Source organism: Pan paniscus, chromosome 11, assembly GCF_029289425.2.
Source record: "Pan paniscus chromosome 11, NHGRI_mPanPan1-v2.0_pri, whole genome shotgun sequence".
Lineage (NCBI taxonomy): Eukaryota > Metazoa > Chordata > Mammalia > Primates > Hominidae > Pan > Pan paniscus.
In genome coordinates, this window is record NC_073260.2 from 51,987,351 (window position 1) to 52,014,093 (window position 26,743).

The 26,743-nt window shown below is 42.3% G+C and overlaps 1 pseudogene; it reads right to left on the reverse strand.

Moving 5' to 3' along the window:
- Positions 1 to 5,185: 5,185 nt before the first annotated feature.
- Positions 5,186 to 24,550, reverse strand: LOC112440834 (cytochrome c oxidase subunit NDUFA4-like; annotated as a pseudogene).
- Between the last annotated feature and the right edge of the window lie 2,193 nt (positions 24,551 to 26,743).

Here is a 26,743-nt window from a genome sequence, read left to right on the forward strand (position 1 = left end):
TGCTTCTATCTAGCATTTCAGTAGAGTCCTAAGCTCAGAGAGGACAACAAGATTCAGTTCAGAAGAGGTCACGCATTTCCTCCTTCGTTTTGCACATCTGTGGGTGTCGTGTGCTATAGGCAGTGTGCAGTGGATTGGAAAATGAGGAGCTCTGTGTTTCCACCTTTGAGCTGCTACCTACTCCCTGGGTAATCACTGGCCAGCTTCCCAACCGTAGGTCAGTCTCCTGTTGTCAAACCAGTTAGAGCAGGAGGCTGTCTCAACTGTGGGGAAGATCTGATTTTGGAAATGGAAGCTATTCTGCCCCATTCTCCCTCCTGAGCTGATCAGTGGCAATTATTCACAACAATGACACATGGTGGGTCATTTTCTTTTAATTTATTGATTTTTAACCGTAATGGAGAGAACTTCCCTGTTGCAAATCTGGAAGAGATGTTCTACGCTCCAGAATTGTCCGTCTTTCTCCTTGTTTTAAAGGGGACTACAGCATTCCAACCCAAATCTAAATCAAAACCTAATTTCTTCAGGTGGTTAATTGAATCAAAAGAAGAGTTGTTTCTAATTACCAGCTGTGTCCTGATTGCAAGGTAATTTGTATTCATCCATGACTAGCAAATTCATAATGCATGAGGCCCTACACAGCCACTTGCCTTAATAGCCCTCATTTTAGGAAGCTGATGTCTTCAAGCCAAAGGATGCTTAACGCAATGTTTAGTCACGTTGAAGAGCCTTGATTGACTATTCCTGAAGTAAACTTGTAGAAAAGGAAGTAGTTTCCTAATCCATCTCAGCTTCTCCAATCCACTCCAGCTCCTTTCTGTCAACCACAGGAAAAGCATAAAGCTGGAAGGTACAGGAACACACTCATCTGCTGAGTCTGCTTTCACTGAGGAGGCCGAGACAGTGCATTTTCAGCCTTTCGAATATCAGCGGTGAGGGTCCTCTATGGTCTCACATTTTAGTGCTCAATGATTAGGATTTCTCTCTTGACCACAGAAACTGGACCTTCCAGTTCCTCAACAGAGTCATGGGAAAGATCCCATCAGGAAGAGGACTGTTGCCTCTGGCAAGATTTGACCACAGGTTTAGAGCAGGTTAAAGTCACGGTTTCTACAAAGTAGGTTGTTCCTGGATGTAAGAGGTGGCCAGCCATCAGAAAAATCGAGCATAAAGGGGCCACATGAATACCAGTCATGCCAAATGCACCTTGGAGAAGACTCTCAAGCACAGTGCATTTAACTTTTGGGGAAGTATGCCCTTTCTAGGAAAGGCATACAGTCTCAAGAATTCTGACTTAAAATCCTTTGAAGTGGGAAGAAAAAACCACAGTCTATGTGATGGAACGGGCTGGTGGTCCTTACATTACCTGGGTTAGACTTTACATTACGACCTAGCTTTGTGAATTTACACAAGTCACTTAACTTTTTTGAGTATCAGTTTTCTAAGCAGAAAATGAATGAATGAAATATTTACTAAGATCCCTTCCAGCTCTATGATTCTGTGACTCAACTGCTTACTTTCACTTCTAGAACCTCATTTATCCCTCTGAGCAGTTAACTCACATTTCTACTATAGTGTCTAAAAATTAATGATATCCACAAGATTAAACATTTCTAGGGTCTGATTCCACCCCTGCCCTGCCCCTGCCCCAAGCATTTCAGCAGGATTTTTATTTTATATATATATATATATATATAATATACATTTATATTATATTATATATATATATTTTGCTGAGATTTATTTTCTCTTCTGAGCTCAGAATTCACTATTGGAGCATGTCATGAATCATGCCTTAACTCTCTTCTGCTTGGTCTTACCAATGAAAAATGGAAGATGTATACTGGCAGAGAAAGAATTTAAAGCTGGGCACGGTGGCTCACGCCTGTAATCCCAGCACTTTGGGAGGCTGAGGCGGGCGGATCACAAAGTCAGGAGATTGAGACCGTCCTGGCTAACATGGTGAAACCCCGTCTCTACTAAAAATACAAAAAATTAGCCGGGCGTGGTGGTGGGTGCCTGTGTTCCCAGCTACTGGAGAGGCTGAGGCAGAAGAATGGCATGAACCCGGGAGGTGGAGCTTGCAGTGAGCCGAGATCGCGCCACTGCACTCCAGCCTGGGCGACAGAGCAAGACTCTGTCTCAAAAAAAAAAAAAAAAAAGTAAAAAGAATTGAATAAGCTTTGGAGTGAGAGAAACTTAGGTTCGAACTCCAGCTGAAGCACTTACCTTGCATGACTTCAGGCAATTATTCAAAACACCTTCTTCTTTAAGTAGAGATAAAATTTCTGAATTTTTTTTTTTTTTTTTTTTGAGTCAGGGCCTCTCTCACTGCCCAGGTTGGAGGGCAGTGGCTCAATCATGGCTCACTGCAGCCTCAACATCCCCCCAGCTCAGGTGATCCTCCCACCTCGGCCCCCTGAGTAGCAGGGACCATATGTATGTGTCACCACACCCAGTTAATTTTTGTATTTTCTTATACAGACGGGGTTTCATCATATTGCCCAGGCTGGTCTCAAGCTCCTGGGCTCAAGTGATATGCCGATCTCAGCCTCCCAAATGTGCTAGGATTACAGACGTGTCTGGCCAAATTCTTGAATTTTATGTAGAATTCTTAAGAAGATTAAATGGTCTTCACACCTTCAAAGCATTTAATGTCTCACTTATTCAAAACTCATCTCTCCACTCAATTTTTTGAGATTTCCCCAACCTCGTGATGATCCATCTTGCATATCAGAGTTTCAGTTTCTCCACCTCTTTAAATATTTTTTTATCCTACCTAAACTATTGATCACCATGGCCATAACATGAACAATTCATCATCTTAAATGCATAATTACTAAAAATTAACTTCAGTATCCCAATATCTGACCACCACCTCCCATCCTCTACATCTCTAATGCCAGTGTCTTCACTCCAAAAATTCTTCAGTCTCAACAAGGCCTCTAATCCTTTGATCCTGGTGTATTTTCACAATCAGGCACTTTATTGCATTTTCATTTCCCTTACTAAGGTTAGAGTAGATGGTCCATCATACTAATCACCTCTTGCACATTCCATGAATTTTGTAGGCCCTTTCTTCAATGGCTTACTCCTCTAGCAAACATGCAATCTTGATTAAATCCCATTCTCTGCCTCTTCTGTTCCTTCACTTGGGCAGATAATTATTGCTGGACAATAGCACACAATTGTGTTGACTGATTCTTTTAAATTATTATTATTATTTTTTTGAGATGGAGTCTTACTCTTTTGCCCAGGCTGGAGTGCAGTGGTGCAATCTTGGCTCACTGCAACCTCTGCCTCCCGGGTTCAAGTGATTCTCCTGCCTCGGCCTCCTGAGTAGCTGGGATTACAGGTGCATGCCACCATACCCAGCTGATTTTTGTATTTTTAGTAGAGATGGGGTTTCACCATATTGGCCAGGCTGTTCTTGAACTCCTGACCTCATGATCCACCCACCTCAGCCTCCCAAAGTGCTGGGATTACAGGCATGAGCCACTGCACCCGGCCAACCAGTTCTTGCTTTAGTTTCATGATCACAAATCTCAACTGTACATTCAATGCCACCCAGTAACCTTATTGTTGGAACAAATAAGTTCCTCTTCAAAACTCAACTCTATGGTCATAAGTGATGCGGTCATAAATCCACCCTTCCTTTCTCCCTCCTTCCCCCTTTCATCACCCTGGCCTTCAAAGTTCTCATTTCACTACCTTATTTGGAAACAGTTTCAAACTTCCTTCTTTCTTGTTTTGTAAGTCAACCCTACCCCTTCCTCTCCCTCCCCTCCTTCCTTTGCAAATCTCATGTTTACCCCATTTGGAAAAGTTTAAGACTTAGCAAATTGGGTTAGCTTAGATTGTGCAGTCTGACTCCAGCCAGTGGGGAAAAGACAGAAGCAGGAGCTGCCTTAGGAATAAAAACCTCTTCTCTCCTTTGTGTGATGTGCTCTTGCAATCACTTTGGACACAGGCAGCACCGTTCTGCAGAAGTAAATTGCCTTGATGAGAAATTTATGATCTAAGTGCAGGTTCTTCTTTGCGGCACCCAGCACCAATTTTCAACACTTATTTTATATATTTATGTATTTATTTTGAGTCAGAGTCTTGCTCTGTCACCAGGCTGGAGTGCAATGGCACGATCTCAGCTCACTGCAACCTCTGCCTCCCAGGTTCAAGCAATTCTTCTGCCTCAGCCTCCCGAGTAGCTGGGACTACAGGCATGTGCCACCATGCCTGGCTAATTTTTGTATTTTTAGTACAGACAGAGTTTCACCATGTTGGCCAGGATGGTCTTGATCTCTTGACTTCGTGATCTGCCCACCTTGGGCTCCCAAAGTGCTGGGATTACAGGTGTGAACCACCATGCCCAGCCACCCAGTAATCTTATTAAGCATCCCTAGTATATTAGTTTTTCCACTGTCTTGTATGACCACTTCACACCTTCACTCCCGTCAGATCTTTCACATTTCTCTCCATGTGCCTGATATTCAACAAGAGGACATAGAAAGCCTTAAGCATGTACACACTCCCTTGTCTGGCACTGCCTCTGCCTCCATACACTCCTGTTGATTATAAAGAAGGAAGGCCGACACCTCCACTTTGCTCTTGGGCTTCATTTCCTCTTACCAGCTCAGGAGATTTTCTCCTGCAGTTACTGCTCTTGCCCCCCTAAAACCTATTTTTTTTTCAAGTTTCAGTTATTTATTTATTTATTTATTTTGAGATGGAGTCTTGCTCTGTTGCCCAGCCTGGAGTGCAGTGGTGTGCCCAGCCTGGAGTGTAGTGGCATCATCTCGGTTCACTGCAACCTCTGCCTCCTGGGTTCAAGTGACTCTCCTGTCTCAGACTCCTGAGTAGCTGAGATTACAGGTGCATGCCCCCACACCCAGCTAATTTTTGTATTTTTAGTAGAGACAGGGTTTCACCATGTGGGTCAGGCTGGTCTCAAACTCCTGACCTCAGGTGATTCACCTGCCTCGGCCTCCCAAAGTGCTAGGATTATTGGCGTGAGCCACCACACCTTGCCAAGTTTCAGTTATTTATTAATCAGTGTAATCTCCAACAGATTACATCAACATGATTTCACGAATTCAGAGGATAAATATTTCCTGGTTAAGTGGAAAATTGTGAGGATGGCTTCTGGAAGACCTTCATTCTAAAGCAGCTTCATAGTGAAACATTTCATTTAGAAATATGGACCTTCTTTCTTCAGTTTGCTGTAATCCACATTCACTGAGTAGAACTTGTATTAATCATTGGGACCCAGCTTGTTCCAGGGCTCTGGGTTATTCTTTCTGTCCCAACTAACATTTGGATTGAACAATGCCAGACGCAAGACATACAGTGCTGCTCCAGTATCTCCAATAAATACAAAGCTCCAATAAATACAAAGAGGGTGATCAAGCTCGGATGCTTCTTGGCCTGACTGATGATCTGGCGGAGCGTGTTTGCGGCAGAGGACTCCGATTGGAAAGGAGAGAATCAGCCTAGCCACCAGGACCCTGGGCTAAGTAGTATCTGCACTGAGACTGTGCAGATGTCCCAAGTGTTAGGACTTATTTTGTGACAAGCATCACACTGACCCTGGGATATGAAGACCAATAAGTCAACATTCCTTCCCCAAAGCCTTAAATTTCCAGTGGTTAAGATCATATTCTCTTAGGGGAATATGCAAATTTCTATGTGAGCAGAGGTAGCTTAGGGTGTTAAAAGAAAAACTTTAAACAAATTATTTTGAACAGAGTTTAGCTGAGCAAAGAACAATTCTTGAATTGGGCAGCCTCCTGAGCCAGAATACGTTCAGAAAGACTATGGCACTGCCCAGTGGTCAGAGGATTTATGGACAGAAAAAGGAAGTGAGGCACAGGAACAACAGGACTGGTTACAGCTTGGCCTTATTTAAACACAGTTTGTACAGTTGGCTGCCTGTGATTGGCTGAAACTCCACAATTAATACAATAGTAGGTTACAGTCTGTTTACACATTCAGATAGGTTACAGTTCACTATGTACAGAGGAACTTTTTGAGGTAAGGAGGCAGCTTTAGGCTAAACTTAATTTAACAAGGGATACATTGGGTTGAAAAGTTGGGGTGGGTGTAGTGAGGAGAGGCAAGGAAATAATTCCAGTGTTTGATGGAGATTTGGTAGGAACACTAAAAATCATCATTGTTTATTTGGAGCTAATTAAACCATAATCATTAATAGTAATCTTACTCTCTTTTTATTGGAATTCTGGGCCTCTTTTTACTTTTAATAAAGTGAAATCCTCTTATTTGTATGAGATCAGTCGCTTAACTTGGTAGGGGTTCTTGAACAAACCTATGGTCTGTTTTATGTGTTTTAATTTTTTTTTTCACTTTTTTTTTTTGTTTTGTTTTGTTTTGAGATGGAGTCTCACTCTGTCACCAGGCTGGAGTGCAGTGGCGTGATCTCAGCTCACTGCAACCTCTGCCTCCCAGGTTCAAGTGATTCTCCTGCCTCAGACTCCCGAGTAGCTGGGACTACAGGTGCCCGCCACCACACCTAGCTAATTTTTTTGTATTTTTAGTAGAGGTGGGGTTTCACCATGTTGGCCGGGATGGTCTCTATCTCCTGACCTCATGATCCACCCACCTCGGCCTCTCAAGGTGCTGGGATTACAGGCTTTTTTTCACTTTTCAATAGGTTTACTCATCTTTTAAAATACAGAAGTTTTAAACTTTTATGAGGTTAAATTATCTATTGATTTATAATGTTGTGTTTTGTTGTCCTGTTTAACAACATCTTCCTTCTCCAAAGCATACTCTTCCATTCATTCCTTTAACACTTATTTTTGGAATGCCTACCAAGATTTCAATTTTCTTTGGGGAAGGGAGACAATAATATTTGAACAAATCCATTAATAATTCTGGATTATCATAAAGGCTTTGAGGGACATATACAGAGTGATATGATTGCTACCACCTGAGGAAGGAGTGAAAAGGCCACTGAGATAGGATGCCAAGGGAGCTGAGGCCTGAAAGATGATGAGGACCATGTCCCACGCCAGGGGAAAGGTCTTCAGGTGGAGGGAAGAGCAATGACAGTAGCTCTCAAGCAAGAAAGGGCGTGGTGTGTAGCAGCAGCAGGGAGCAGATTGCTGTGGAGGGAGCTTTGTGAGCAAGGGGAATGTGTGGTGAGATGAAGTTGGGGAGACAGGGCACAATCATGTAGGGCCTTATGTAGGACCCTGCTGTCCTATGTCCCCCACCTCCTAACCTGACTCCTCTGGAGAAACTTCCTTAATAAATCAAAGGCATGGGTGGGCACAGTGGCTCATACCTGTAATCACAGGACTTTTGGAGGCCGAGGCAGGTCGATCACCTGAGGCCAGGGGTTCAAGACCAGCCTGGCCAACATGGCAAAACCCTGTCTCTACTAAAAATACAAAAATTAGCTGGGCATGGTGGTGCATGCCTGTAATCCCAGCTACTCGGGAGGCTGAGGCAGGAGACTCGCTTAAACCCAGGAGGCAGAGGTTGCAATGAGCTGAGTTCACACCACTGCACTCCAGCCTGGGCGATACAGTGAGACTCCATCTCAAAAAAAAAAAAAAAAAAATCAAAGGCATGAATTCACTCAGTGTCCACTTCTGGGGAACTTGACCTAAGATGCTGGCCAAGTTAATTTCCCCACTAGGTGCAGGAATGATCCAAGGGTGGGAAGGCCCATGTAACATCACTGGAGACCACTGGGAAGTGGCTTTAGTGGAATTTAGACAGAAGCCAAATTGCAAGGATTAAGAAGGAAGAGGATATTGCAGACAGTTTGTCATTCTTTTTGGGTTGCCTACACTTTCTGAAAACTCTTATTATGTTTGGGATATTTCTAGCCTTTTGCATCTTGCCTCACTAAAACAGAACTCAGAAAATTGAGATTCTCAGCCTCTCTAGCAGCTGAGATGCAGGAATGTGATGTATGCAGCTTCTCATCAGATACACCCATATTAACCACCTGTTCAGAAACCAACAGCTTGAGAAAGAGACTTTCTTGTGGGATCTTTTACTACAGTTGACGCTTGAACAACATGGGGCTGGGGCAATGACCCCTGTGCTGTCAAAAATCCATGTATTACTTTTTATTCCCCAAAACTTAAGTAGTAATAGCCTACTATTGACTGGAAGCCTATATAAACAGTTAACACATATTTTATATATGTATTATATACTGTATTTTTACAATAAAATATGCTAGAGAAAAGAAAATGTCATTAAGAAAATAATAATAATAAGAAAATATATTTACTATTTGATATGGCTAGGCTTTGTATTCCCACCCAAATCTCATCTTGAGTTGTAATCCCCAGTTGTTGAGGGAGGGACCAGGTGGGAGGTGATCGGATCATGCGGGTGGTTTCCCTCATGCTGTTCTCATGATAGTGAGTGAGTTCTCAAGAGATCTGATGGTTTTATAACTGTTTGGAAGTTCCTCCTTTGTTCCCTCTTCTCTCTCTCACCTGCCACCATGTAAGATGTGCCTCTTCCCCTTCCGCCATGATTGTAAGTTTCCTGAGGCCTCCCAAGCCATGCATAACTATAAGTCAATTAAACCTCTTTTCTTTATAAATTAATCAGTCTCGGGTATGTCTTTATAGCAGTGTGAGAATGAACTAATACACTATTCATTTAGTGGAAGTGGATCATCATAAAGGTCGTCATCCTTGTCATCCTCATGCTGATCAGGCTGAGAAGGAGGAGGAAGAGGAGGGGCTGGTCTTTCTGTCTCAGGGGTGGCAGAAGCAGAAGACATGGAACAGGAAGCAGGAGACGCAAGCACACTAAGTGTAACTTTTGTTGAAAAAAATCCATGTAAAAAAAAATCCATGTATAAGTGCAGTTCAAACCTGTGTTGTTCAAGGATTAGCTGTATTTTTGTTGGGCGAGTGGCAGCAGAAACTTTGGCTTTTTTAACAACAGCAGTAGCAGTGGCCACAGCAAGGGAAATTGTGGTTCTTCTGCCCAGTCTTGTGGCCTGGTTTTGGGCATTCTTTTTGGAGACTCAACTTCAGCAACTCTGGTTCTCCAGCACTTCCAACAATATCTTTTTAATAAACTTCTCTTTGGAATACCTACAGTCAACTTTAATTGCTTGCAAACAGGAACTCTGCCTGAGAGAGTAGAGGATGAGAAATTGGAGCCATGGTGGGCAACCTTTTCAAAGTCACAGGAGAACAAAGAGAGTGCTAGTAGGTGGGGTAGTCAGCCTCTGAGTTGGCCCCCAATCATTATTGCCTTTTAGTGTTCATGTACTTTTGTTGTGCCATGTTGTACCAGGACTGCTCTGTGTGACCAACAGAATACAGAGGAAATAACAGCATGTGACTTCCAAAGCTAGTTCGTAAAGAAATTATAGCTTCTGCATTGGCTTCTTGAATCACACACCGTGGGATAATGCTAGCCACAATGTTGTGAGAACACTCAGGCAGCCCTGTGGAGATGCTTACACAGAGAGGACTCCACTTGTCAACACAAATTTGCCAGCTTCCGCAGTGAGCTATCTCAGAAGTGGATCCTCCATTTCCATTAACCCTTCAGATACTGCAGCCTCAGCTGACCTGAATGCAACCTTTTGACAGACCCCAAGCCAGAACTGCCCAACCAAGCTGCCACTCAATGCCAGACTCATAGAAACCATGGGAGATGAGAAATACTTATGGTTGTTTCAAGTCACTAAGTCTTGAAGCAATATATTATGCAGCAATAGATAACTAAAATATAATGCTTAAAGATGGTTTGTTTTGGCCGGGTGCAGTGGCTCAAGCCTGTATTCCCAGCACTTTGGGAGGCTGAGGCGGGCGGATCACGAGGTCAGGAGATCAAGACCATCCTAGCTAACACAGTGAAACCCCGTCTCTACTAAAAATACAAAAAATTAGCCAGACGTGGTGGTGGGCGCCTGTGGTCCCAGCTACTCGGGAGGCTGAGGCAGGAGAATGGCGTGAACCCGGGAGGCGGAGCTTACAGTGAGCCGAGACCGCGCCACTCCACTCCAGCCTGGGTGACAGAGCGAGACTCCATCTCAAAAAAAAAAAAAAAAAAAAAAAAAGATGGTTTGTTTCTATAGGGCAGGAGAGAACTGAATCTATTTATAATAAAAAGAAGAGACAGGGCACATGTAGAGAACTGCTGATCTAAGGGAGAAGAGAACTGAGCAAGGTTCAGAGAGAGAAGGGAGGGAGAGAAGGAGGAAGGAAAAGAAGGAAGGGAAGAGGGAAGGAAAGAAGGAAGAAAAGAGAGAATGAAGGAGGGAGGGAAGGAAGGAGGAAGGGAAGTAGGGAGGGAGGGAAGGAAGGAGGGAGGAAAGAAAGGAGATCAAAGATGTAGGGATAGCCTTGGCAGGAAAGACAACCTGTTTTTTCTTGAGATAGGAATACAGGGGCAATGAGATAGATAGGTTAAGGATGAGCATAAAGAAGAGGGTAGATTGAGAGCTTCATCATCTCAGTAAAGTAGGAGTCAAGCAAGATCATTTGCAAGGACTGAGGTAGCCTGGGGTGAGGAGGTCTATTTTGTAAGCTTACATTTATTTAGTGTTTTTTCAACATTAACAATTCTTCTGGGGGCCAAAGCAGGAAGATTGCTTGAGCCCAGGAGTTCAAGACCAGCCTGGGAAACGTGGAGAAACCCCATCTGTACACAAAATACAAAAATTAGCTGCATGTGCTGGTAAGTGCCTGTAGTCCCAGCTGCTTGGGAGGCTGAGATGGTAGGATATCTTGAGCTGGGGTTGCAGAAGTTGCAGTGAGCTGAGATCGCACCATTGCACTCCTGCCTAGGTGACACAGTGAGACTGTGTCTCAGAAAAAAACACACTTTTTTTTTTTTTTAAGAGACAGGTTCTTGCTATATTGCTCAGGCTGGAGTGTAGTGGCTACTTACAGGCGCCATCAGTGTGCACTGCAGTCTTGAACTCCTGGGCTCAATGAACCCTTCTGTCTCAGCCTCAGGTAGATAGGACGACTACAGGCATGAGCCACTACACCTACCTTACATTTATTTAGTTTTTATTTTGTGCAGGCATTGTGCTAAGGTCCTTCCATACATGATCCCATTTAACTACTCTACCAGCTCTACGAGACAAATGTCATTTTGTTAAATGATTCTTTATAGATGAAGAAGCCAATGCTAATGGGAAGTAGGGAAGCAAGAGGTAAACCAGTTCTGTCAGAAACCAGACGGCAGCTCTTTTCACTCCCGACACCCTTTGAGTGGTTTACTTAAGAATGACTGTTGTGAGAAATTTAAAAAGTGATCAACAAGAGAATAGTCAAAGGAAAAGAAAAAAATGTCCTTCAAGAAAATATAGGACACTTGGCCTTCACAATTTCAACCACAAATATAGCCACAAGGATAAACCGACATTTTCTTAGCTGTTTAAACTGGCTTTGTGCTATCCTCAGACAGCCAGATATGTCAAGAAACACTTAGATTGGGCCTTGCGCAGTGGCTCACACCTGTAATCCCAGCACTTTGGGAGGCTATGGTGGGCAGATCACTTGAGGTTGGGAGTTGGAGACCAGCCTGTTCAACATGGAGAAACTCTGTCTCTACTAAAAATACAAAATTAGTTGGGCATGGTGGTACATGCCTGTAATCCCAGCTACTCCGGAGGCTGAGGCAGGAGAATTGCTTGAATCCGGGAGGCAGAGGTTGCAATGAGCTGAGATCGCACCATTGCACTCCAGCCTGGGTAACAAGAGCGAATCTCAAAAAAAGAAAAAGAAAAAGAAACACTTAGATTGTTTTGCATGGTACATTTTAATGAAACTTTAGACATAACACCAAAATGTTATGCACATCCTAGTTTATTTTTTGGAAAGGTAAAGCTATCATGTCATTTTGTGGAATGGTTTGAGAAACTGCCTCTATTAATATCTAAGGCTCTATGTTAACATAACAAAAGACGATTTCTTCTTTGCTGAAAATGTCAGCTCTTGGGTTAGAAAGTTGATTTACCCCATAAGGAGCCAAAGAGTAAGAAAGCAAAATAATAAAAAGGCATGTTGTTTCTAAAAATGGAGTTGGCCAGGTGTAAGGCTATGATAATTAAAATCAGATGATACTGCAGCAAGAATTGGGAGCTCGGTGGGACAGGTCAGCTGTCAAACAGACTCCTTAGTGTGTTTTAGGAAATAATACATGATTAAGAAAACATCAAAATGATTAATCAATTAATTAAAATAGTTCAAGCTTAAAAGGGGGTAAGCATCACAGAAATAAAAAATGAAAAAGAAATGAATTATTCTGAAATTGATACACGTGAAGGCCAATAGCATGCTCAATCAGGAAGTTTCATGCACGTCCGTGTGAAGAGACCACCAAACAGGCTTTGTGTGAGCAACATGGCTGTTTATTTCACCTGGGTGCAGGCGGGCTGAGTCCGAAAAGAGAGTCAGTGAAGGCAGATGGGGTGGGGCCATTTTATAGGATTTGGGTATGTAAAGGAAAATTACAGTCAAAGGGGGTTTGTTCTCTGGCGGGCAGGAGTGGGGGTTGCAAGGTGCTCAGTGTGGGTGCTTTTTGAGCCAGGATGAGCTAGGAAAAGGACTTTCACAAGGTAATGTCATCACTTAAGGCAAGGACCAGCCATTTACACTTCTTTTGTGGTGGAATGTCATCAGTTAAGGTGGGGCAGGGCATATTCACTTCTTTTGTGATTCTTCAGTTACTTCAGGCCATCTGGGCGTATATGTGCAAGTCACAGGGGATGTGATGGCTTGGCTTGGGCTCAGAGGCCTGACAGGACGGAGATAAGGCTGCTCGCTATCAGCATGGTTATTCTGCCTTGTGGAAAGATATATAGTTTAATTATACCTTCCTTAATGCATCCTTCTAATCGTAAACACTACAGAAGAAATCACAAAGAAGGAGTCATAATTTTGACTCTATTCAGTTCAAACATATAAAACCTCATGACTTTAAAAACCATTAAATGGCTAATGGCAATCAAGCAGAAAGAGCAAATGACAGAGAGTTAATAAAGTGAATATATAAACATCTTTGATAGCAGTAGCACTCCGATAACAACAGACTATAGGATAAAAATGTCAGCAAACAAATGGAAATGTCTTCAACCACACTTGTTATCAAAGAAATGCAAATGAAAACAATGAAGTGGTGATTATCACCTAAGAAACCAGTGGGTGGCTCATGCCTGGAATTCCAGCACTTTGGGAGGCCTGAGTCGGGTGGATAACCGGAGGTCGGAAGTTCAAGACCAGCCTGGCCAACATGGCGAAACCCCATCTCTACTAAAAATATAAAAATTAGCCGGGCGTGCTGGTGGCCGCCTGTAATCCCAGCTACTCAGGAGGCTAAGGCAAGAGAATCACTTGAACCTAGGAGGCGGAGGTTGCAGTGAGCTGAGATCACGCCATTGCACTCCAGCCTGGGCGACAACAGTGAAACTCCATCTCAAAAAAAAAAAAAAAAAAAAAAAAAAACCGGGAATGCTGAAAAGGTTGGTAGAGAGGCTGGCAAGAGCATGGTGCCTGCTGGGAGGTGACTTACTGTAGATTCTCTGGAAAGCCATTTGGCGTTATGTATCAATAATCTGTAAAGTTCATACCACAGATGCACTTCTGAAAATCTATATGGAAGAAATAATCAGAAAGTCAGAAAAAGATTCATATGTAAGAATATTAATCACAACGTTTTCTATATGGGTTAAGTATTCAAGAATATAAGAATATTTAAGTAAAATGTGACTTACTCATATAAGAATATAAGGTGATTAAAATCATATTCCTGAAGAATTTTCAGGGGCATGAAAATAATAACAATACATGAAAAATAAAACGTCATGCAAACTATTTATTTTATGCTCCCAATTATGTAAAATAAAGAATTCCATTGGAAACAGAGCATGTAATGCTTGCAATTATATGTATATTTAAAAGTACCAAAATATTAAGTGTTTAACATATCGGGTGGACATTCAGGTGATTTTAATTTTCTTCTCCATGGTTCTTCATATTTCCTGCAATAAGCATGAATGATTTTTTTTTTTTTTTTTGAGACAGGTTCTGGGCTCTGTCACCCAGCCTGGAGTGCAGTGACATGATCTTGGCTCACTGCAATCTCCATCTCTCAGGCTCAAGTGATCCTCCCACCTTAGCCCCCCAAGTAGTTGGGACTACAGGTGTGTACCACCGCACCCAGCTAATTTTTGTATTTTTAGTAGAGACAGGGCTTCACCACATTGCCTAGGCTGGTGAACTCCTGGCTTCAAGCGATCCAGCTGCCTTGGCCTCCCAAAATGTTGGAATTACAGGCATGAGCCACACCTGGCCATGAATCACTTTTATAAAAGAAAAGCATTACTGGAAGTAAAACTTTTCATGATCTCTGAAGATGGTCCCCTGGCTTTCCTGCAGTCAATAGGATTCCAACCTGGGTAGAGAATTAGCCTCTTGATTTAGCATCAAAATTGCTTGAAATAAAGTGAGGATTCCCAACACATCTCAACTGTTTGGGGATCTTTTGAATGAGTTTCAAGTAAGTCTCAGTGAATTCTTTTGCCATACAAACTCAAGTAAATAAGGTGAGAACAGATGCCAATTACAGGGCCCTGGTGGCACAACCATAGCTCACTGAAACCTCCAACTCCTGGGGTTGAGCTATGCTTCTGGCTCAGCCTCCCAAGAAACTAGGACTACAAGTGTGTGCCCCTATGCCTGGCTAATTTTTATTTATTTATTTTATTTATTTATTTTTTTTGAGATGGAGTCTTGCTCTTGTTGCCCAGGCTGGAGTGCAATGGTGCAATCTTGGCTCACCACAACCTCCACCTCCCGGGTTCAAGCGATTCTCCTGCCTCAGCTTCCTGAGTAGCTGGGATTACAGTCATGCGCCACCATGCCTGGCTAATTTTATATTTTTAGTAGAGATGGGGTTTCTCCATTTTGGCCAGGCTGGTTTGGAACTCCTGACTGTCGGGCCTCTGGGACCAAGCCTGCACCTATACATCCAGATGGACTGAAGGAAGCAAAGAAACACAAAAGAAGTGAAAATGGCTGGTTCCTGCCTTAACTGATGACATTCCACCATTGTGATTTGTTACCGCCCCACCTTAACTGAGTGATTAACCTTGTGAAATTCCTTCTCCTGGCTCAGAAGCTCCCCCACTGAGCACCTTGTGACCCCCACCCCTGCCCGCAAGAGAAAAACCCCCTTTGACTGTAATTTTCCACTACCCACCCAAATCCTATAAAACTGCCCCACCCCTATCTGCCTTCCCTGACTCTCTTTTCGGACTCAGCCTGCCTGCACCCAGGTGAGATAAACAGCCTTGTTGCTCACACAAAGCCTGTTTGGTGGTCTCTTCACACAGATGTGTGTGACACTGACTTCAGGGGATCCTCCCGCCTCAGTCTCCCAGAGTGCTGGGATTACAAGTGTGAGCCACGGCGCCAAGCCTAATTTTTATTTTTTGTAGATACAGATCTCACTATGTTGCCCAGGCTGGTCTTGAACTTCTGTCCTCAAGCAGTCTTCCCACCTTAGCCTCTTAAAGCAAAGCATTGGGACTACAGGTATGAGCCACAGCAACTGGCCTCAGGCTCTGTGTTTCTGACAAGCTCTCAGGTAATGCTGATGGTGCTGGACAGCAAACTACAATTTGAGTAAGAAGATAGAGTCCCTACAGGCCAGGCACGGTGGCTCACGCCTGTAATCCCAGCACTGTGGGAGACCGAGGCGGGCGGATCACGAGATCAGGAGATCGAGACCATCCTGGCTAACATGGTGAAACCCCGGCTCTACTAAAAATACAAAAAAATTAGCCAGGCGTGGTAGTGAGCACCTGTAGTCCCAGCTACTCCGGAGGCTGAGGCAGGAGAATGAGGTGAACCCAGGAGGCAGAGCTTGCAGGGAGCCGAAATCACACCACTGCACTCCAGCCTGGGCAACAGAGCAAGACTGTGTCTCAAAAAAAAAAAAAAAAAAAAAAAAAAAGATGGAGTCCCTACCTAAACCAAAAAGTATCTCAGTCTTGATCAATTTAAAAGTTTATTTTGCCAAGGTTAAGGACATGCCTATGACAGCCTCAGGAGGTCCTGATGACACATGTGCCCAAGGTGGTCAGGCTGCATCTTGCATTTATATGTTTTTTATATGTTTTAGAGAGACATAAGACATCAATCAATACATGTAAGATGTACATTGGCTTGGTCAGGAAAGGTGGGACAACTGGAAGTCAGGGGCTTCCAGGTCATAGATGCATTCAAAGATTTTCTGATTGGCGATTGGTTATTATCTACAGACCCGGAATCAATAGAAAAGAATGTCTAGGTTAAGGTAAGGGATTATGAAGACCAAGGTTTTACCATGCAGATGAAGCTTCCGGGGTAGCAGGCTTCAGAGAGGATAGCTTGTAAATATTTACCAGACTTAAAGAGTCTGTTCTATCAGTCTCAAGGTCTGTGTTGACGTTAATGGTAATAAGGCATGTCCCACCCCCTCTTCCCATCATGAACAGAACTAGTTTTTCAGGTTGACTTTGGAATGCTCTTGGCCAAAAGGAAGGGTCCATTCAGACGGTTACAGGGCTCAGAATTTTATTTTTGGTTTATGCTATCTTAGAGGACAGCCCAACCTTTTCTGCTTACAAATATAAAAGATTTTGAAACAAGTTCATCAGCAGCATTAATTAGATGAGTAATGTGCATCTGGTGTCTGGGAGCCCACATCTAGGGAACTGTTCTAGGGTCATTGGGTCATTAGGAGATTAACAAATGACTTCATGGTGCAAGTGCCTTCATGTGAATATGGGGATGTATGTACATCTTTTGAAACAAGTGTATTTTTGTGCATTTCTAGTGAATTTCTTTTAGGAAATTCTTGGGCATTATATTTCATCTTTCCTGATGGAGTTGCACTAGTGATCAAAAGAGCAAACCACCAATCCTTTCCCGTTGTCTTTTTTCTTTTTCTCTTTCACAAAATCTCTGGTCTCTGCATGTGTGTTCAGTAATAGGAGAAGCCAAGGCCTCCTGTGGGTCCTAGGAAATGCATTATCTACTCTAAAAATAGACAAGAGCCCATTGTCTCACGCAAAAGTAAATCCCACATACTAATCCAGCAGAAAGTGATCTAGCCTTTTAAAAGATTTATTAGTTTCTGATCTTCCTCTCTATGCATAACAATTTTTCATCTCATTCTGTGACAGATAAATTGAAGTAAGTGAGAGTTGAAATAACTTCTTTTAAAGATAAATCATCTTTGTGTTACAAACCTTTGAGGTTTAGGAGGCCTCAAGATTCTTGAAGAATCAAAACATTAAGTGAGGAAGAGAAAAGTAACTGTTATTATAGAAATAGCTGCATTCTCAGCAGTGGTGTGCTGTAAATGTTTAACAACCAGCTCTCAAAAAACAAGAAACACTGCCAGGGGCTGGGGTGGGGAATTATGAGGAGTGACTGCTAATGACTGTGTTTCTTTTTGGTGTGATGAAAATGTTCTGAAACTTGATGGTGGTGGTTGCATAACCTAATGAATATATTAGGAAACCACTGAATTGTACAATTTTAAATGGAAACAACAACAAATCTCCCTTCCCCCGAATATTATTTGCACGATTTGCTAATTTCCATAATGTAAATTCTCCCACTATTGCTGATTTCAACACCACTGGTTCCCAGTGTGGCAATTGTTTCCTAGCCACAGGGGTTTAGGAAGAAGGTGGGGTGTATACAGGATTCCCTCTCTGATTGCTTTTGCTAGCTTTTTTCTTGCTTTTTTTTTTTTTTTTTTTGCTTGTTTGCTTTTGTTGTTTTTTTCTGTCTTGAAGTGATCAAGATGTAGTGAAAGCACCCTGAGTGGGATATAAGTCTGAGATTCGTTCCTTTACTAATTCAAATATTCAGCCACACATTTAGCACCTCCTCTTGCTGGGCTCTGTGCTGCGTATGTGCCCCAAATTCTAAGGTACCTAGAGTGACCCCTGCCACTGAAGAGACTACAGTCTAGTGAGGGATAGAAATATAAAAACCCTATTGTAGAATGTGAGTATGCATATGCTAGAATAGAAGTATGCGCACTCTGATTGACAGAGTTACTTTCCCCTGTGGAGGAGGAATAGTGGCGGTGATATCAGTGAATGTGTCAGATAAGAGATATCTATCTGACCTGGGAGCTGGGGAAGAGCACCACAATTTAAAAGAACAGCATGAACCAAGGCATAGAGGCACAAGAGTGACAGGGTGCTAAGGACACAGGCACTAATAAGTTGTGGGTAGCTCACAGGTTCGTAAGTGGCCAGGATGTAAAGTGACCAGAAAGATGGGCTTGTATGCTTTTCAAGTTTTTATGGGCCATGCTAAGGAGACTGCACCTTATGATGCAGGAAATGGGGGGAGCCACTGAGGTTTTTTAAGCAAGGGAGAGACATGTGGAGATCTGCAGTATTACTTTTTGATGGTAAGAAGGATACATGGGTAGGAAAGAGAAGTGGGAATAAGCTGGAATTGAGTAGGCCAGAGAACAAGACTGTGTTATTCCAGGTGAGAGATGAATAAGCCAACAGTGTAGGGTACAAAGTGGAGGGGATGAAGTGGAGAAACACATCAAGATAAAATGTATAGAACTGATCATTCAATTGAATGTGCATGATGGAGCAGATGGTGGAGTTAGGCTAATACCAAAGTTTCTATCTTAGGTGACCAGATGAATGGTGATGCCCATAAAATGCCTATGGATGGTAGGCACTGAGTGAATATTTGCAGAAGGTGGAACAAATATCTGGATCATAGAGGAGCAGCATGGTGTGATGGAAGGCACTCAGAGTGAGGAGTCAGATTAACTTTGCTTGCATCAGAGCATGGTTTGGTTACTTATTATAATCGTTGTGGGACTTTGAGCATGTTTCTTTTCTTTCTTTCTTTTTTTTTTTTTGAGATGGAATCTCACTCTGTTACCCAGGCTGGAGTGCAGTAGTACCATCTTGGCTCACTGCAACCTCCGCCTCCTGGGTTCAAGCGATTCTCCTGCCTCAGCCTCCCAAGTAGCTGGGATTACAGGCATGTGCTGCCACACTCAGCTAATTTTTGTATTTTTTTTTTAGTAGAGACGGGGTTTTGCCATGTTGGCCGGGTTGGTCTTGAACTCCTGAGCTCAAGTGATCCACCCGCCTCAGCCTCCCAAAGTGCTGGGATTACAGGCATGAGCCACTGCGACTGGCCAAGTTTCTTAATCTCTCTGAATTTAGTTTGAATCCATGTGTAGGTGAGAAGAGATTTTGTTAGTTAGTACTGGAATTATTTTACTTGGAGGGATTTTAAAAGCCTGCAGTTATTCCTAGTTCTGCCAAAGGGGAATACATTTATTAGATGAAATGGAATCAAAAACGTGGTGGAGGCAGAAATGTGTGCCCTGATCTATACACAGCCATTACAAATAGTGAGACAGTCTTATTTCTTGATATTTGGAGGATTTCTGGATACCCAGTGACTTCTGTTTGTGTTTAAAAGGCAGAAGAAGAAAGACTGATGCAGTTTAAATCTAATCAGAGGAAAAACTCTGGTGGCTCCTCAGTTGGTGTCCATGGAAACTTGATACAGCAGAGGGCCCTGATACCTGGGCTGTCAGGAGTCCAGAATATGTCTTGTTTGAGAATTCTGAGTAGTCACAAACTATCAGAACATGGGAAGAGGGGACCCGTGCCAGTTTCAAAGTAAAGCTGGAACTGAAGCTGTTAAATATGTATGTGGGAAAATTGAAAATGCTTTTGAAATAGGCAAAGCAGATTACTGGATGTCTTGTCCAGCATACTTTTCCAGATTATCTCTATACCTTTATTGTTTTTGAGCTATTTTACAACTCTGTAATTGTAGACAACTGATAGCAATGCAAATGATTCTTGTCCATAGGCATGCAAATACATTTTGTCTTGTGGAGAGGCAATTGATTCTCTCACACCCTCATGGAAAAACAAATTTTGCATCTAGTAAGCAATTTCATTTGATCGTTTCTTGGGACTTACACTTGTGTCTGCTCTTTGGTTTCTCCTTTGGACTGCTTGCAACATCTTACTGGTTTCCTCATTAGTTAATGAGCTGAATAAAATTGGTGAATTCATTTTATGTGAGAATCATGTTTTTACTCTTTAAAAAGGATGATCTGGCTGAGTGTGGAGACTCATGCCTGTAATCCTACCACTTTGGGAGGCTGAGGCAGGTGAATCACTTGAGGTCAGGAATTTGAGACCAGCCTGCCCAACATGATGAAACCCCATCTCTATTGAAAATACAAAAATTAGCCGGATGTGGTGGCACACACCTGTAGTCCCAGCTACTCAGGAGGCTGAGGCAGAAGGATCACTTGAACCTGGGAGGCAGAGGTTGCTGTGAGCCAATATCCCGCCACGTATTCCAGCCTAGGCAACAGAGTGAGACTCCATCTCAAAAGAAAGAAAGAAAGAAAGAAAGAAAAAAGAATGATCAATTAATGAGCATCACAGTTACATTTTACACATTGAAAAACTAGGGTAAAAAGAAAGAATCCATCCAGCCCCAGGGTATCCTCAAGGTGCTGGTGGAGGACAAATAGTGATCCAGGGCAGAGGGAGGCTAGTAAGACTCCAATCTGGGATGCATCGTAGGTCCAGCTTCTACTTCCCCAAGGCCGGGAAAATTCCTCCTCATGTAGACCTTAATATATATATGTCATCAGATTTTCAGCCTTAACATGGATCATCAGATTTTAGTTCAGGATAGAACTGTGTTTCACTGTATTGAGGAGAAAGGCGTAAATGAATACTCTCTCTCTCCCTCTCTTTCTCCTTGCTTCCTTCCTTCCTTCCTTCCTTCCTTCCTCTCTCTCTCTCTTTCTTTTTTGACAAGGTCTTGCTTCATCACCCAGGCTGGAGTGCAGTGGCACATCATGGTTCACTGCAGCCTCAGTTTCCAGGACCCCAGCGATCCTCCCACCTCAGCCTCCCAAGTAGCTGGCTGGGACTACAAGTATGTGCTACCACATCCAGCTAATTTTTACATTTTTTTATAGAGACAAGGTCTAACTATGTTGCCTATGTTGGTCTTGAACTCCCGGGCTCCAGTGATCCTCCTGCCTTGGCCTCCCTGGTTATTATAGTACTGGGATTACAGGCATGATTTGCTGCTCCTGGCCTGGTAAATAATACTGTTAAGGAGAGGGGAAACTCAACCAGGATTCAGAAAATTCTCTCTAAAGCACATTAGGAAATTCATCTAATTTTTGATTGCCTTAAAAGCATGGATATGTGTCTCCTCACAGCATAATGATGCACTAACAATATGTAGAAGAGATGGTCAATATTAGTGAGAGGAGGGCTTGTTTCTTATGGATGACCTGTTTAAAAAAATATACAATGATCCAGCTTTTCTCAGGATGGAGTTAGAAGGAATCTCAATAATTCCTATCACAAGACACTAACAGCATGAGGCAATCCTGCAGGAAACACAGAGAGTTTGCAAAGTCCTTCCTTGTGGCCTAAGGAAAATGACTTCTGGGTACTCAGGACAGCCCAATGTGATCAGTCTTCAGAATATCAGCGTTTTCTTGGTAGTGAACTAACTGCACAATCCAGGTGGGGCAGGATGTCTGGGTGCTGAAGAATGGGAGCGGATGTAAGGAGCGCCTTGTTGGGGAAAGGAGAGGCAAAGGCATGGAGGCATCAAGCATTGGGGTCTCTAGGGTATAAGCCATGTGCGATGTGGCCAAAGGAGTTCTTTTTTTTTTTTTTTTTTTGAGACCTTGTTTCACTCTTGTTGCCCAGGCTGGAATGCAATGGCGTGATCTCGGCTCAGCGCAACCTCTGCCTCCGGGTTCAAGCGATTCTCCTGCCTCAGCCTCCTGAGTAGCTGGGATTACAGGCATGCGCCACCACGCCTGGCTAATTTTGTATTTTTAGTAGAGACGAGGTTTCTCCACGTTGGTCAGTCTGGTCTTGAACTCCTGATCTCAGGTGATCCCCCCTTCCTCAGCCTCCCAAAGTGCTGGGATTACAGGCATGAGCCACTGCGTCTGGCCCAAAGGAGTTCTTGAAGGAAAATTTATCTATTACAAAATAAGAAAGAAGCCAAAAAGGAAATAACAACAAAACAAATCCAAAAAAGGAAGAAAACACAAAAGATAAGTAGAATTAATGGAATAGTAAACAAAAAAACTTGATATTTTAAAAAGACAAATAAAAGAGATAAAGTTATAGCAAATCCAATTACCGAAAAAGTGAATATTAGAAAGGAGACATTTATACCACTGCAGGAAACAAAAATCTGTAAGAGAATAGTATGTACAATCAACATATTTGAGAAAATGACTTTCTCGGAAAATGAAAATTGTCTTATTCCAAACCTATGCCCAGTTAAAAATCCAGAAACAACTCCCCAAACTGTGCAAGGTCAACATGAAAAAATTTTGTAGTTTTTTCCCGAAAAACACAAAATAGTAAATAAATATTGGAGCAGTAGAGTGTGCTCTTAATGGGCTAAGTATTATAAGGATTTTACTATCTGCCAAATTAATCTATAAATTCACAACATTCCCAACCAAATATCAAGAGAATTTATAGGCAAAATAATTATACATTTCCTTTGAAAGGGATAACACAGAATAGTTATGAATACTGGAACAACAAGAAAACAATAGGGGGTAAGGGCTCCCCCCACTGCCCCACCAGCCTACAATGGAATATAGCTGGGGTAATTCAAAGTATGGTGTTAGACTCAAAATACAAATTTAAACAAGTTGATAAAAAAATGTTGAGACACGAAGCTGTTTGGAAAGAGATAAAATTAGGCTCTTACCTCATACTAGAAACAGAAATAAAGAGCCAGGCCTCAAGAGCGGAACCATGAAAGTATGAGAAGAAAATATTTTTATTTTTAAAATAATCTTTGGGATGGGAAGGCATCTGAAGAAAGATACAAAAATCCAGAAGCCTCAAAGGAAAAGAGAATTAGAGAACTACACACAGAGTTAGTATGTAGATTTGACTACATACAGAATTTTAAAAGTTTTGATGACGAATGACACTGTAAAAAGTTAAAAGAAAACTGGCAGTTGAGGAGAAAATTATTAGTATCCAGGAACTATAAAAAGTTCCTAAAAAACAATTAGAAAATACAAAAAAATAGATATGAGCAAGAAATATATGAAAGAATTAAAACAAATGGCTGGCCAGGCATGGTGGCTCATGCCTGTAATCCCAGCACTTTGGGAGGCCAAGGCAGGCGATTCACTTGAGGTCAGGAGTTCGAAACCAGCCTGGTCAACATGGTGAAACCCGGCCTCTACTAAAAATACAAAAAAATTAGCTGGGTGTGGTGGCAGGCATCTGTAATCCCAATGACTCGGGAGGCTGAGGCAGGAGAATTGTTTGAACCCCGAAAGCCCAGGTTGCCCTGAGCTGAGATCATGCCATTGAATTGAACCTGGGCGACAGAGTGAGACTCCATCTCAAAAAAAATAAATAAAATAAATTTTAAAAATGACCAATAAACAGATGCAAAAATGCTTAACTTTGCTAGTAATTAGAGGAGTACAAATTATAATTATAGTTGATAATTTGTGGGCAAGAACATAGGGGAGCAAGTATTCCTACTATTGATCAGAATTTAAACTGCAAGTTTTTGAAGGGCAAATTATTACAATTAAATTACTTTGATCTAGGACTTATACATCTAGCAGTTCGTCTAAAGAAATACTGGCATATGTACATGAATGTATATACAAAGACGTTCATTGTAGCATTGTTAAATAAAGTAAAAAAAAAAATTAGAACCACCATAAATGTCCACCAAGATGGGGCAGGAGTAGCAGACATTGATGGGGAAGGAAAGTGTCCACTTCACATATTATTACTTATATTTCCTTGTTAAAATAATTTTTTTTTAATGAGATGGGGTCTTGCTCTGTTGCTGGGGCTGGAGTGCAGTGACGTGATTGTGACCACATCTCAGTGCAACCTTGACTTCCTGGGCTTAAGTGATGCTCCTGCCTCAGCCTCCTGAGTAGCTGGGATTACAGGCATGTGCCACCATGACTGGCTAATTTTTTAATCTTTTGTAGAAATGGGGTCTCTCTATGTTGCCCAGGCTGGCCTTGAACTCCTGGCCTCAAGTGGTCTTCCCACTTTGGCTTCCCAAAGTGTTGGGATTACAAGCATGAGCCCTCATGCCTGGCCTAAACATTCTTTTAAGCAACAATGCAGGTGATACAGGAGTTAAGAAGAAATTACGTAGGCAGATAGTGAGGATAGAGGAGTTCTTGGTAAGGTATTTCTTTTAATGAAAAGCAGCCCCAAATCATTTTCCTTTCTAAGTAAGAGCAGCCAGTAAAATTGGGCTACAGACATAGATGCCGGCAGTTGTACCAATCATGTTCAAGATGGCAGCTCCATCTTCCCTTCTCTTTGTCAGCCACACGTATCATAAGGAGATGGTGCCGCCAAGGGGAGAGTTCATTTGCATAATAAGATTAGGGTGGGGAACCAGCCTTCCCCGGGCTATGTAAACGTCATACCTGATGGAACTACAAAATCCGGGGCATCTGACATCGTCTGGTCCTTTCCTCTTGGAAGTCCCCTCTCTCTCACTACAGAGAGAGCTGTTTTCCTTTCTCTTTCTTCTGCCTATCAAACCTCCTCTCCTAAACTTCTGCTGTATGTCCATGTCCTAAATTTTCCTGGCTCAAGAAAATGAACCCTGGGTGTTTACCCCAGACAATGTAGCTGCTTCACAAACATATTTACTTATTTAGGTAAAAAAAAAAAAAAAAAGTGAAAATTATACTAACATATTTAAAAAGTTGTCTGTGGATAGTGGTATCTTAAATGTATACTTTTCTATATTATTCAAATGATCCACAATAAACTAGGATGATTTTTTTCAATCAGGAAAAGACAGATTCAACATAGAAAATTTTGAGTACTCCATGTATTTACATTGATATGTAAAAAACATGATCAGCAAACATACTGGAAGAAGATAAACCTGTAGGTTGGCAGTGGCTGTATCTGGATGAGAGATATATTGGTGATTTTCTTTTGCTTCTGTTTTTCTTTCTTTTCCAAGTATTCAGTGATGTGCACACTTTTCTTTTAAACTTTAAAAATATTTATTTTTTTAAAGATGGTGGCCTATCATGGTGGCTCATGCCTGTAGTCCCAGCACTTTGGGAGGCTGAGGCAGGAGGATCACTGGAACCCAGGAGGTGGAGGCTGCAGTGAGACATGATTTCACCACTGTACTCCAGTTTGGGTGACAGAGCAAGGCCTTATCACCCAAATAATAAACAAATGAAAATAAAATGAAGCCAATGTAGGTGACCCTGACCATGTATGTATATGGCTATAATTTTTTTAAAGCTATTCTTTTACAAATTACAAGAACCAGCACGTATTCAACACCTCTTCTAAAGAGAACAACAATCCATCAGGGCTGTTGTTATGTTATTTAATATGTGCTTGCTTCTGAGGGCCTAAAGAGAGAACACTTTGGTTTTTAAATAGCCACAATTCGGGTATAGGATTCAGAACAGAATTCTGACCTCCTACTTTCTAGGGGAAAATGCCCTTAAAGACATAGCCTCCGGGATGACCAGATCATTAATTTTAGTTTAGTAAGGTCATGGCAGAGAAAACAAGCAGTGAACTCCATTTTAATTTTAGTGTATTACCATTTCTTGAAGTTTTCTTTTGGGGAATAATGGTTTTTAAGGAGTTAATGAAAAAGGAATTCTGATCTTTGTTTCTAATTCATTTTCTCCATTCTCATTTGCATTTTATTTGTTGAAGTCCTTGCTAAGCTACATCTGAATGAAACAAGAATTCCCTGGGGATAGGGATATTTACTCCTTATTTACACATCTACTTGCTGATAGAAAGCTGCACAGAACGAAGAAACTGAGAATTAATACGGTTGCACATTTGCATTCTGTATCTCAATAAACTTTTCTAGCTAAAGGCTATTTTGAGGCTGGGCGCCGTGGCTCATGCCTGTAATCCCAGCACTTTGGGAGGCTAAGGCGGGCAGATCACGAGGTCAGGAGATCGAGACCATCCTGGCTAACACGGTCAAACCCCGTCTCTACTGAAAACACAAAAAAATTAGCCGGGCGTGGTGGCGGGCGCCTGTAGTCCCGGCTGCTTGGGAGGCTGAGGCAGGAGAATGGCGTGAACCCGGGAGGCGGAGCTTGCAGTGAGCCGAGATGGCACCACTGTGCTCCCGCCTGGGCGACAGAGCAAGACTCTCTCAAAACAAAAACAAAAACAAAAACAAAAACAAAAACAAAAACAAAAACAAAAACAAAAACTATTCTGAGGCCTGGTGCGGTGGCTCATGCCTGTAATCCCAGCACTGTGGGAGTCCGAGGTGGGTGGATCACTTGAGGTTAAGAGTTCAAGACCATCCTGGCCAACAGGGTGAAACCCCGTCTCTACTAAAAGTACAAAAATTAGCTGGGTGTGGTGGCGCACGCCTGTAATCCCAGCTACTCAGGAGGCTGAGGCAGGAGAATCGCTTGAACCTAGAAGGCAGAGATTGCAGTGAGCCGAGATTGTGCCAGTGCACTGCAGCCTGGGTGATAAAGCAAGACTCTGTCTCAAAAATGAAAAAAGGAAAGAAATTAAAAGCTATTTTGAGTAATTTTTTGGTGGCTGAGGACTAGAAGCACAGAGTCACTTGAAACTTCCACATGACTGCCTTGCATGTCACTGGCTCCTTGCACCATTTTACTACCTTCATTTTCT